The sequence below is a fragment of the Oryx dammah genome, unplaced genomic scaffold, assembly GCF_014754425.2.
Source record: "Oryx dammah isolate SB20612 unplaced genomic scaffold, SCBI_Odam_1.1 HiC_scaffold_28, whole genome shotgun sequence".
Classification (NCBI taxonomy): domain Eukaryota; kingdom Metazoa; phylum Chordata; class Mammalia; order Artiodactyla; family Bovidae; genus Oryx; species Oryx dammah.
In genome coordinates this window covers 26,105,514-26,120,012 of record NW_024070212.1, presented here as the reverse complement: position 1 = coordinate 26,120,012, position 14,499 = coordinate 26,105,514, and the positions used below count along the sequence as shown (strand labels likewise).

The following is a 14,499-nucleotide window of genomic DNA, read 5'->3' as shown; positions in this document are numbered from 1 at the left end:
CTCCTTTGATTCTCCGAAGAATCCTGTGAAGTAAGGCAGGCTGTATAAACAAGGGAGTCAATCTGCCAGCAGCCATATTAACGCAACCAGAGGAGCAGGTGCTCTGAAACCCTTGCCTAGAATTTGGCCGAACAACTGTAGTTTTCATTCTAGCCTAAGTCGACCATATTCGTAGAAGGTGGCAGATTTTAAAGTGGCAAAATTCTAGTCTGTTGTATGCGTCCAGGCTGATCAACATGGGTCAATCAGAGGAAGAAGCTCGGAAGTGCAGGCAGCATCTTAGGAGAGCTACATTCCAGTCATCAGAATCAGGCCCTGTGAGTCTCTGGTAGCTTCTACCTCTGTTGAAAATATTGAGGGTATTTCTTTTTGGATATTACCTGTACATTAAATTTAAGGATATCACAAAATTCTTCAAATAAAAAATTTTGGATTCTATGTTGCTTTGTATTAGTTGTTCTTAGTTTCATATCTATATTACCACTCAAAAATGATTGTCTTCATACAAGAACACTTCATCTATAATATTGAACCTATAATCTTCAAGCAAATTTAGCTCCAGTGTAGACATACCACCAAGTTGTTCAGGAGTCTGATCCAAATAGCAGTTTGAATTAATTATCAAGATGTTATTATTTAGCAGTAAGTTATTAATTAATTATTTGCTTAAAAATGTTGACTGAGAATGTGAAAGAGTTTGATGCTGTTAATATAAGCATCTACTGATATTCAAAACACATAGATAATCACCTAGTAAAATACCTGGTATAAATGATTTTCCTTTCATTTTGTCATTTGAATATTGAAAAGACACACCCTGAGATGTCACCCAAATCATGGAGGGGAGGGGGAGTTTCAGGCTTTTATTCATTCTATTTATGTCAAAATTAAAAGAATTAATTCATACTTCTAAACCAGAATTGTGTCATTATCACAGAGTGATCATTTTGATCATTCTTTTCCATTCATGGAAATCCAAACGGATGAAGCCATTTTACAAGTCTGTACTGTCCATTATGGGTAGCTACTAGTCCAATGTGGCTGTTTAAATTAAAATTAATTAAGATTAAAAACTAAGAATTAAGTTTCACATTCTAAGTGCTCAGTAACTACCTGTGATTGGTGGCTACTATATTGAACAGTGCAGATTTACAGAACATTTTTGTCACCATGGAAAGTTCTATTGGACAAAGTTGTTCTACAGCAAAAGATTGAAACCCACACAGGCCACAGAAATACATCCCATACCCAAACATCTATTTGTAGAATAATATAGTTTCACTGGGTCTTCCCAAGTGATGTTAGCAGTAAAGAACCTGCCTGCCAATGCAGGAACAAAAGAAAAGCGAGTTTGATCCCTGCGTTGAGAAGATCCTCTGGAGGAGGGCATGGCAACCCACTCCAGTCTTCTTGCCTGGAGAACCCCATGGACAGAGGAGTGTGGTGGGCTACAGTCCAAAGAGTTGCAAAGAGTCGGACACGACTGAAGTGACTGAGCACGCACACATGCATAGATCCACTGAGAGTGACTTGTAGGACCAGGCTGCTGGCCTGGGCAACAGTGAGGAGGTGGCCTGCAGCCTTCTTTCTCAGACTGAAACTGGCCACGAGTGTCATGGGAGAGGATGAGTCTAATCTCTAGAGAAAGGGCAGGTGCAGATGAGCCATTTCCATTTTCCACTCCTGCAACTCCCAGAACCTCCAGTCAAGACCTGCAGCCAAGTTGTGCTCACACAGAAGCCCAAACCAAAGAGCATTTTGGATTAATTTTCTGGCCGTTACTTCTTTGCAAAATCTATCTTGTGCCTTTGATTAAGGATTTTCTTTCTTTTTGCCATGAATTTAAATGAGTCTAAACCTAACAGTGTTTTCCACCAGCCACGATATTTAGCAAGGCATTGACCAACAGAAAGAAGGCCTTGGACAAGCTAGGATTATGAGACTGAACAGTACAGTCTGGTGTTCCTGGGCTGACATCCTTAAGGGAATGCCATTCATTGACTCTGCATCATTGCAGCAAGTAAACCTATGCACAGACTGAAGTTCTTCCTCTAAGATGGCAAAATGGGAATAATCCCCAGTATTTGCTGCATTAGCCACTTAACCTTGTATAAACTTATAAAACTTAAAAGTACTACATCACCAATCATATCCTTTTCTCTGATGTATCATACAAGGACTATCTTTACTATATCAAGAATGAGATCGAGATAGGATGTCTTTTATAAGATTTTCAGACATTTGCAAAAAACACATGAGGTAGACAATTCTCATTGTTTTAATCACACATTTCTTCAAAGTGGGCTTATTGGGAACATATTTTATATTCTTAGTAGACTCTAAGTCCCTTGAAACTGCTAATACCTATTTGTATCCCACAAGTACCTGATACAGTAGTTTCTCAGAACCTTGCTTCAATTCCATCAACAAATATTGCATTGGCAAAAAAGTTCATTCGTTTTCATTTACTGAACAAGCTAATGAATGAATAAGATGGGTGACAAATCAGTCTTGCCCAGTAACTTTTAGCTAATAGCTGTAGGAAGTTGGAGGGCATGGGAAAGAGTTTCAAATTTTGAGAAGAAACACAGATCGTGAGCTTTTTGAAAGTGTATCACTTCAAAGCTTCCTTTGACTTTCCGTAGGATTATAAGGAGAGAGAAAATTTTTGAAGGTCAACTGTGTTTCAGTTGATGGAGCAGAAGTTCGGTGATGTGCAGCTAGCCTATTCTCTCCTTTACAGAATTTCCTTTCTGACATTCTTTCTGGAAGTAGGGCATCTGAAGGAACGTCTGAATGTGTTCTGTATTGTTTTGTATTGATGGCTGAAGGACACAATAATGGACTTAGCTGACATTGAAAATGATTTACATGATTGAGCCCAAGCCCATACACTTTTTTGTAAACTTAATGAAAACAAATTCAGAAATTAAAGTGATTGCAGGAGAACCTTGAATTCCACCCCCATATTTCTAATCATCCTTGATAAATCAGAATCCAACCCTATCTTCAACATTTCCAAGAAAACAGAACCACAGGTGTATGCTAAAGGCTGTAGAAGGGCCTTTTAAAAATATAGTAACCTCTTTTGTGTTTTAACAATGCCAGTCACCTATGTAAACACATATTGTGATGAAGCTTTCTAGGTTGTGCATCTTTAAATCACCATGACTCATATTTGTCTCTTGTTCCCACTATTTTTCTGGTTCTCTCTTGCAGAATGGTTTCAATTGGAGCCTGGAAAGGGTTGATGCAGGACTCTTGCTCCGTGCTTGCCAACGTGGGAATTGGTTTTAAACATGGCTGTTTCTCATCCAAAAAAAAAAAAAAAATCCCCCCTTCCTGCCCTGGAGTTAGAAGAGATTATTCTCAGACAGGCATTTAGCTGATTTTTAATGTCAAAGAAACTTAATTTGCAAACTCGTTAGAAACTCTTTAGTAAAAGCTGCCTGGTAAAACAGATGATTAATATTGGTAAGCTCCTCATTTACATATTAATGAGTCTCCATACTCAACTAATTAAAACTGCACTGCCTGTTTGAGGACTTCTAGACTGCTGGTCTTGTTTCCATGTACAAACATATATTTTAATGAAAATAAGGGTTAGTAATCATGTCTGAACTTTTCTGATGTACTGTTCCACCTGTGACACTTAGGACTCCTTGAGAGGTCATAGAACCATCTCCAACCAGCCATTTCATTGGCCCAAAGGTCACTTTTGTTCTGGGATTTGTGTGCTCCGTGAGGTTTTTTTGATGGGAAGAAAATTGTTGGATTATTCATGATTGAAATAATCGAAAATAAGTAAGAAAGTCATCTCATTGTATCTCAATATTTGTTTTCCTGAAGAAAAAGAAAATGAAGTTGCTCAGTCGTGTCCGACTCTTTGCAACCCCATGGACTGTAGCCTAGCAGGCTCCTCCATCCATGTGATTTTCCAGTCAAGAGTAATGGAGTGGGTTGCCATTTCCTGCTCCAGGGGATCTTCCCGACCCAGGGATCGAACCCAGGTCTCCAGCATTGCAGGCAGATGCTTTACCATCTGAGCCACCAGGGGAGCCCCTGAAGTCTTACTCTATAAATGTATCTTTCCAGTACAGTAGTTTTTGATATTGAACCTTAGCTACTCTACAGTTTATTCTACTTTTTACTACTTTTTAAGAATTCTAATAAAGAATTACTGGGTGGGGAAGTAGGCTAATCTGTTTCAGAAAATTATGTTTGCAGAAAGCCTAGTGACTTGGTCACAGATCCCTAGCTCTCATTGTTGAGAATACATTGCTATTTTCACTGTACACAAAACAAAACCAATGAGACAAACAAAAATACCTGTGAAAATGAAACTCCTTTTATTACAGTGCCCTCAAATGAGATTCATGAGAAGTTATATTAGTCCCAAAAATCAAGTGACATTGGCCAAATTGCTGGACTTTTCACTCATCTATAAGAACCAAAAATAAATATGCAATGAGTGTCTACTCTGTTCCCAAATTGAGCTAGGTGCCACGGCTGGATTCTTCCACAGCACTCAGTGTTTACTGTTCTAACAGACCACATTCTGTAGTTTCACAATCATATTCTTATTTATTTATTTATGCTTTTTACTGGAAAACTCTCCATAGCAAGGCCTCTGTCTTTTTTGTTATTATATTCTCCAATGCTTATCCCAGTGATAACCGTGCATGTGCTAAGTTGCTTCAGTTGTGTCTGACTCTGTGTGACCCTATTGACTGTGGCCTGCCAGGCTCCTCTGTCCATGGGATTCTCCAGGCAAGAACACTAGAGTGGGTTGCCATGCCCTCCTCCAGGAGATCTTCGTGACCCAGGGATCAAACTCGTGCCTCCTGCATTGGCAGGCAGTCTCCTGCATTGTAGGCAGATTCTTTACCACTGAGCCATCAGGGAAGCCTCATAAGGTTCTTGATGACTTAGCTTTAACCAATCAGATGAATACTATGAAAACTGACTTTAAAACTAAATCAAGTGGGAAAAAAGGCAGTAGCTTGAAGAGCAACAATTTTGCTGGTGTGGATAATAGCAGCTGTGGCATAGCTCTGGGGACAGCAGTCTTGGGTGGAGTCATGTCCCTGGTGCATGGTTTTGAAGGTATGATCTCAGAGTCTGCAGTGGATGTGGCATTTTCTAGACGCTTAGCATATAAACTGTAGCAGAGGGAGCAGTTCCCTTGGCAGGCAGCTTCCAAGGTGATGTTTGGAGCCATTTTTCCTGAAGATCTTGTCTAAGCCTTGGCCATCTAGCCCTTTCAGGAGTTTTGTAGGCATCAAATTCCTTTTTAAAACAACCAGCATAGTTTGTTTTCTATACTGAACCCTGATGGGTAGATTTCTTCCCAGGATTATTATGGAGTTTCCATGAGACATTTTATGTAAAAGTGACTGGCTCTTAGTGAGTATTTAGTAAGAATTTTCTTCTCTCATAATTTGTATATATAAAATCACAGATGAAACAGGTGTTTTGAAAGATTCTAATGACTGTCTCTTAGTTTTCAATTGACCTATAGACAATCTTCAGTCAAAAACTTAGAGTCACACCAACACACAAACATAGAAATATAGAGAGGCAAAATACATCCTTCTTTTATTCATTCTTTTAGCAAAACCTTATTGACTACATATTAAGATCAAGCGCCTGATCCTGAACTTGGACAAATAATTTTCTCTCCCTGAGTCTCAGTTTTCTCATTTAAAAAAATGAAGATGTTGAACTATATCATTTCTAAGTTTTCTGTCTTCTTTGCTTCAAAATTGTGTGTTCTTTATATCACTAAAAAATTAACTCTCAATCTGATCTATGCATATGCAATCTCAGTTTGTCTCAGGGTTGTAGGTTTCTCTAGTGGTTTGGAATTACGTGAGAAGAGTTGAACATGTATTTTTAAGTACTTGTTATTTCTCAAATCGTCTAGGACCACCACCCCCTTATCAATAATAATACATTTTCCTGACCCTGTGAATCATGGATCTAATACTCTTAAGCATAATTCTTTCCTCCCTTTAACATTTAAGAAAGCACTGTCATCATTGGTAACATTTACTGAACAATTACTATTTATTATGCACTTTGTATTTTCTTAAGCCCGTGACTTGGTGCCCATTTAACATCTACAATGCTCTATATACATTTTTGATATGATGAAACTGAAGCTGAGAGAAGTAAAGCAAGTTGCCCAAGATCATAGCACTAGTAAGTGGCAGAGCTAAATCTTGGCTAGGTTTATTTGAACCTAAGGTACATAGATGACCTCTTGATAATAATAGTGATGATGATAATAGTAATAATTAGCAGTAGTAGCTTTGAAAATACTGTTATTTTATTTATTACCTTTATTGAGTATTTAATACCTTTATTGAGTGTGTGCATGCTGTCACTTCAGTTGTGTCCAACTCTTTGTGACCCCGTGGACTGTAGCCCACCAGGCTCCTCTGTCCATGGGATTCTCCAGGCAAGAATACTGGAGTGGGTTGCCATGCCCCCCTCCAGGGGATCTTCCCAAGGCAGGGATAGAACCCCCACCTCTTACATCTCCTGCATTGGCAGGCAGATTCTTTACCACCAGCACCACCTGGGAAGCCCACTGAGTACTCACCCTAAATGCCAAATACTCTGCTCTTTTATTCATATCCCCAATTCATTCTCATAATTTATAACCTAAAACCTATTATAATTGCCATCTTATAGATGAAGAAATGGAAGTTTATTGGTTTTAAGCACCTTGACCAATGTTCAGCTAATCATTTGTGGAGCTGGGCTGTGAGCTTAGGCAGTATGAAACCAGTGCCTTATGGCCTCTGGTACCTTATGGCCTTCTGTTTCCCGTATCAATGGGGCTGAGGGAAAAATCTTGACTTTGCCTTAATTTATGGAAGATGTAAATTGTTTGCGTACTTGAAAGTCATATAAGTAACAAGTACCTACAGCACTCTCACAACTGATTCTGTTCATCTGTGTGCTCTGATACCACCAGGACTGGTGATCCCTACAGACTTGTGAGCACAGAAAGAATGGATCAAGTGGGCTATGCACGCAAGAAGTGCTATGCCATGGACACGCACTCCTGCTTCTCAAATTGGTGTATGATGGCCTCAACAACCCTTTTAAGTATCCTTCCAGAGCTATAGAGTTTCTGACTCTGTTTCTATCAAGGTGATGGTAATTATGGGAGATCACTTTCTATTTCTGTTTTAAACATTATTTTTAATGTTATGTAGATATGTGTTTAAAATGTACATTTTTGCGGGGTGGCGGGGGGTAGAGAGTATGACCATTTAAAAATCTGAATCTTATAAGTGACCTAGATGCCAGCTAAGAATTTAAGAAGGAGAAAAGTTGCAAATCCAAGCAATTAATTATTAAATATTTAAAAGCCAAGTATAGTACCTATGGGCAGAGAGGCCCTTTCCTTTGAGGAGGTAAAAACTAATTGCAAACACAGAACTATTGAGCAGTCACACTGTGAAGCATGGGGTGCACTTAGCAGTTATCGTCTTCTGTTGGCTGAGCCACATGAAAAGAAAGGTGGAGATCCAACAAAAATGTATTTCAAACCCCTTGGGAAATTTATTCAATAAGTCTACATGAAAAGAAATAGATGATAATGAGAGCCAGGGAGAAAGGCAGATGGGAGCTGTTTACTCTGAGTTGCAGGGAGGTTTGTGAGTCCTGAGGTTTTCAATCCCTGAAAGAGACAGATCTAGCACATAGGTAGGTGCTCAAAAATTATTAAAATAACTAGCAAATCAATGAATGGATGAATAGCTTTCCCACCTATGTTTGAGAAAAGAGGAAATTTTATAAATATTATTGAAAAGAGTACTTGTGATGGATTGAATGTTTATGTCCCTCTCCAACTCATATGTTGCAGTTCTACCCACCATCAGCATGATGGAATTGAGAGGTGGAATTGGCACTTGGGAGGTGATTAGGGTTAGATGACAGCATAGGTGCGGGGCCTTGGTCTGATGGGATTAGTGCCCTTATAAAAAGAGACACTGGAGAGTTTGGCCTTCTCTCTCTCCCCAGCTGCGCAAAGATGAGGTTATGTGAGAATGCAGGAAGAAGGGAGCCATCTGTAAGCCAGGAAAATAGTCTTTCCCAGGAAACAAAAAGCCTGGCACTTTGATTTGGGACTTCTCAGCCTCCAAATTGTTAAAAACAAATGTCTGTTGTATTTGTTATGTCAACCTGAACAGACTAAGTCCTTATTTATCTTTAAATCTTACTCTACTTGAAGTTTTAGTCACTTAGTCATGTTTGACTCTTTGTGACCCCATGGACTATAGCCTGCCAGGTTCTTCTGTCCATGGAATTCTCCAGTCAAGAATACTGGAATGGGTAGCCATTCACTTCTCCAAGGGATCTTCCCAACCCAGGGATCGAACCCACGTCTCTTGCGTTGCAGGAAGATTCTTTACTGTCTGAGCTACCTTGTAACTTGTATAAATATACAATAGTGTGTATATATATATATGTATATGTATAGATTGATCATTTTAATGATTTTTTAATTAAGTAGTTAATTTTGAATGTGAAATAACTTGCCAGTTGAATGAGAATCATAGTATTTTCTATGACTCAGAAGTGCTTGTCCAAGGAGAAATTGGTACTCAGATCATAGGACCAATTCCAGGGCCCTAGAGTTAATGTGGTGGCATAATACCAACATGTAGGCAGCATACCAAAGAAGAAATTCTAGTTTCTACACTATAGCTAAGACAGAAACTCACTATGCAGTCACTTTCTCTTCTTTTTCCTCTCTTTCTTTCTTCCTTGTTTTGGACCTTTGGGACACATAACAGATAGAAAAGCAAACAGAGGCCATGGGGCTTTGAGACAGGGTGTGCTGGATACATGATAACTGCCACAATAACAGATTTCAGAGGAGACTCAGATCCCTCAGGGCCTGCTTCCTGAGGTCAAGTTTCTGGGGTTGCAGTGTTAGCAGACATATTTCCTTCTCTCTCTCTCTGTCCTCCTCACAGTGCATACAAGCCATTCCTTAACTAGCAAAGTGTAGTACTAGCAAATTTTAGAAAGTACTAGCAAATCCTGGTTATGAGAGTTCTTGCTTCACCTGTGGGAGCAGTCCTTTCTTTGGGTATACATAGCCAGGAGCTGATAGCTTTTCCTAAGATTTGTCATAAAGATGAAAAAGGTATAGTAAAAGAGCAGTTGAATCCTGGGGATTAGGGTTAGATCTCATGTCTATTTCTTATTGACTATGATCCTTAGTACCTTGCTTAATCCTTCTGAGACTTTCTCCTTCTCTGTAAAATGGGGCTAGTAGTTTCTTCCCTACCTGCTTCAGTGAATTGATCTCAGAAACAAATGAGGCACATTTGGACATACAAAAGCCTTTTGTAAAACATAATATTCTATGCTGGTGGTGGGCAAACTCTGGTCTACAGGCCAAATCCATACATCCCTCTGCTTGTTTTGTATGGCCTGCAAGCTATGGCTGATTTTTACATTTTTAAATGGTTGAGAAGATTTTATGACATGAAAATTATGAGATTCAGTTTCAGTGTTTATATGAATGAGTGTGTATGCTCAGCTGGTAAAGAATCCGCCTGCAATGCAAGAGACCCCAGTTTGATTCCTGGGTCGGTAAGCACCCCTGGAGAAACCTGTCTCTTGATAGGCTACCCACTCCAGTATTCTTGGGCTTCCTTGGTGGCTCAGATGATAAAGAATCTGCCTGCAATGAGGGAGATCCAGATTCAACCCCTGGGTCAGGAAGATACCCTGGAGAAGGGCATGGCAATCCACTCTAGTATTGGACAGAGGAGCCTGGAGAACTACAGTACATGGAGTCGGACACGACTGAGCGACTAACACACACACACACACACACACACACACACACACACACAAGAACAGCACATATGCCAGCTTATTTAACCCTTAAACTGTACTGGTAACCACCATTGCACACTGCCAATGACAGAGGAGAACAGTCCTCCAAAAGCTCAGCATGGAGCCTCACTAGAAACAAAAGCAGGTGAGATTGCAGTGTGGTTCTCGGAAGTAAAGTTTATTTTCTGAATCAATGTTTTGCAGATAAGGAAGCTGGTTTGAAGACTGGTCACACATGACAAATGACAAATAACTCAGTTCTTTGTCTGACAACCCAGGTCTGACCATATCTTTTCAGTGTACAAGGTCATTATTTTCACCTACTTATGCTGTCAGAAATTAAAGTGGTAGATTTGACCCTACCAAATCTCCATAATACAACTCAGCCATACTTGACATAAATAACATCAAAAGCATCTTGGAGTTCATCCAAAGGATTTTGTTCTGGAGGGACCATAAAGACATTGATCACTTTTTAATGTAGAGTAAGGTCACTGAGATGACCTTTAAAGTAGGCAATGTACTCATTTTAACTGAGCTTCACCTGTGTTGCAATGGACTCATTTATGAAACTGGTCCACCCACAAGCCCTTGAAGAGAAAGACCCACCTCCATCTAGTCCCTGTAACTGAAACAGACACTTGTTACATTACTTGCCACCGCTGATGAGCCTTGGACGATTTGCTCGAAGGCCACAGGTTTAGAGACTAGCCTATGGCTTTTGCAACCTGTCTTAAAAAGTTGGGCCAAGCAGCCCCGCCGCCTGGCCGCCAGTTGCCACGCCTTCGCGCTGTGCGAGAAGACGGTGGGGTCTGTGGCTGACAGCAATGCAGTGGTGAAGCTAGATGACGCGCATTTAAACAACTCCTTGGGCTCTCCGGTTCAAGCTGACATATTCCTCCCACAACTGAGTGTGCCATTTTGTAGGCACATAAGAGGTGGCATGAGACCAGGCAAGAAGGTGTTAGTGATGGGCATTGTAAACCTCAACCCGGAGAGCTTTGCCATCAGCTTGACCTGTGGTGATCTGGAAGATCCTCCCGCAGAGGTGGCATTGAACTCAAAGCAGCGTTCACAGACCAGCAGCTACTCAGAAATTCTTGTATTTCTGGGGAAAGGGGTGAAGAACAGTTAGCGATCCCTTACTTCCCATTCGTCCCAGACCAGCCGTTCAGGATGGAAATCCTTTGTTAGCATCCAGGTTTCAGAGTGTTTGTGGATGGACACCAACTTTTTTATTTTTACCACCGCATTCAAATGTTATCTGCAGTGGACACCATAAAGATCAACGGAGACCTCCAGATCACTAAGCTTGGCTGATGTTGTTTAAACCACACCTGTTTCAGAGCATCAGGTGCCGCAACTGTCTGACTGCTGGTCTGGAAGAAGTGTCCTAGCAAGGTCTGAAGACTTAAAAAGAAAACAAAAAGGTAGACTTCACTGTTTTCTTCTTTCTGTGCAGTTTAAACCCAAATGACTTCAATGGTGGTTTGCCCTTAGGAAGCTGTCAGAACTAAGACATGGAGCCATTATTCCTAGAACAAAGTAATACATTTATACTGGATTTTATTCAGACTTAACTGAAATGGATTTGTGATTTGGTAATAAGTTATTCATCTTTTCAAAGCAAGGTGATATTTAGAACAAAAAGTGCTAAAGACTTAAAACAACAACAAAGGTGGTACATAGAAATCAACTCATTTCTGCAAACAAGTGGAATTGTGTAGCACAACCAACATTTTAGTCAGGGTATTTAACATAAAATGTAGATTGTTCAAGGTTTGTTTGTTTTTTTTTTTTTCTTTTTGCACAGCATAATGTTAACTCAGATTTTTTAAGCTTTCTTGTAGTTATTTCTACTAAGTGTATGTGTTAGAGAATGATTAATGTCTCAAGAACAGTTAGTTATGAACTTTTGAATGTACAATTATCTTAGGTCTGAGTGGGGAAATTACCTATTACTGTTATGAGAAAGGTGAATTTCTACCTTAAAGAGTTGTCTTATCCTCCTACCCCTAAACTTAGGATCTCTTGATATAAATTGCTGTTAAGTGATTTTGGGAAAACTACAACAGTTCAGTAAGACTGCTTTTCAAGTTTTTGATGATTATGTAAAATTCTACTTACATTGCTTTTTCTCCTTACTGTGAATTAGCACAGTATTGGCCTCCTTAAGACTAAATAGTTTTCCCTAGATCTACATAATAGCTCATCAAGTTGTTATTAATCTAATTGAAAGCACATTAACAGGTAATTGCATTGACAATTTTTAAAATGGACTGTTGTATACATTTTTAAAGGTATAGTATGAAAATGATTTGGGAATGCAATGGAAAGCAGAAGCAAATGGGCCCAAAGAACTTACTTGGAAAGAATTTATATCAACTTAAGCTGTTAGTTCATTGTATGGCTTTTATTATGTGACCCTCACCCATCCCTAAGCAATGACTTTGGAGCCTCAGAGTAGAAGATGCTTCCTACTGCGTGGGCTCTGCTGAGATAGTACGATAAGATAGGATCCAACCTAGGAAATGATCCACTCAGTTTATCTGAAAAGTTAACTCCCAGGACTCTAGATCTTTGAGTCCAGCCAATAGTGTGAAAGCTCCAGTGAAGCTCTGGGATTTTCCCTGTACTTGTGGAACTGATTAGAGCGCAGGGAGTCTCCAAGAAAAGCCTGCAGTGACACGCATGTCACCACAAGGCAAGGGATGGCTGGAGTCCTAGGTGCTGGATTTCATAAACTGCATTGGCCTTCGAGAGGACCCTTGGCATTGCTCTGGTCAGCTAGTGGCGGCAGGGGAAAGGGGTGCTGGGGTGGGAGTGTGAAGTCACTCAGTCTTGTCGGACTCTTTGCAACTCCCTGGACTATAGCCTACCAGGCTCCTCTGTCCATGGGATTTTTCAGGCAAGAGTACTGGAGTGGGTTGCCATTTCCTTCTCCAGGGAATTTTCCTGACCCAGGGATTGAACCCAGGTCTCCCATATTGTAGGCAGATGCTTTATCATCTGAGCCACCAGGGGTGGGGGTGTATTTATATATAGTTTAGGTTTTGTTTGTACAGTATACTGTGTCTTGTTATGACACGTCCTTGTCCTGCTTTACTTTTTGAGTTTTTTTACACAACATGCAGAGGCACTGAAGTGGCCACGTCATTTTCACGTGTCAAGAATGTAGACAGTGTTTCAGAACCAAAGTTTAAGAAGCAAACTAAAATTGTGAAATTTTTTAATAGGTGATATATTTGGATTCTCCTCAACTTTGAAACTGTTTAGCACAGTTCCATTGTGTTATGTAAGAAGATGCTTTATCCAACAAGACTGGCTGAGCATTGAAAAGCTTTATGTCCCAGCTGACTTAACCAGCCATATTCAGCCAGAAGGGCTGTGCTCTGGCTCTGAGTATTTGGAGCCCATGACTAACCTTGTGCACCCACTAGATTTTGTCGTGTTTGTAGAGAGACCTAGAGGGCACCCTGAAATATATTGGTAGGGGTTTTGATTCTTTGTGGTAGAAGACACCCTCCAACCCCAACAGGATGTTTTCTTTGAGTGGGCATCCATTCCCACCCACTGCATAATTCAGCAGAAACTAAAGTTGGGAGTATAACTTTTGGAACTGACACTGTTCTCTCTACCTATCAGGCAGTGGTTGGCAGCCAAGCCCTTAGGCAGCTTTGTGTAAAGATACACTGTAAACCCTTCATTGTTCTGTGGGGTCAGTGAGAACCTCTTGGTTAAGCCTATTGAAATTAAGCTGAATGATGTGATGGTCTGATTTAGGTATAATTAAGATATGGGGGGGCTAGTCCAGCTGTCCTAATTATTAACTGTAAACTGGAAACTGTTCACATCCTCTCATCAGCATGTGAGGTCTAAGGTGGGAATTCAGGATGAAAAGTACAATTTTAAGCTTCACAGGAAAGCATCTGGATGTGTAAGGTGTTATTTCTGACCAGAGCCCTAATTCTGCAATATGACCAAAACCAAGGAACATAAATAACAATCAGGCTCTGGGGGAATAATAGGCAGGCTTTAGACAATTTATTCATTTCTGCATCAAAATTGGAGTGAATGTATGTATTCTACTTAAAAGTTAATAGAAGTGGCTTCTACTTTCTGGGCTATCCCAGAATTGTCTTAAAAATTTTGTTTTCTTTTAATTTGAAACCCCATTTCAAATCATGCCAACCTAAGTTCAAAACCTCCAAAGAGAGCACTCTTAGAATTGATGATTTGCTAAAATGGCAAATCCTTTCATTGGTATTAAAAAGAAAATATCCAAAAAGAGGGAGGGAGCCCTTTTGCCTCGAGAGAAACAGCCTTGGCATTTTCCAGCTACATTATTAATATAGAAATAATGTTCCTAGAATGACATATTTTCAAAGAAACACTTTCTTATTTACTGCATGTCAGATGTTGCTAAATGTTTTCTTTCGTTATGATGTCACTGCTGAAAGTTATTTGCACTATCAGAAAGGAATTTTCTACCAAAAAAAGATGGGCCATGCAAACAGCTCTCATGGGAACCAGAAACCAGGAAACTGAGAGACTGAGCAATGTAGTCACGGAGCTGAAGGGAAAGGGAGGCTCTGATATCAAACTGATTTTTAAAATCACACTAAA

General features: G+C 40.0%; 1 pseudogene; it reads left to right on the top strand.

Annotated features, from left to right (window-relative positions):
* The first annotated feature begins 236 nt into the window (after positions 1–236).
* LOC120855466 lies at positions 237–11,193 on the top strand (annotated as a pseudogene).
* The last annotated feature ends 3,306 nt before the right edge of the window (positions 11,194–14,499 follow it).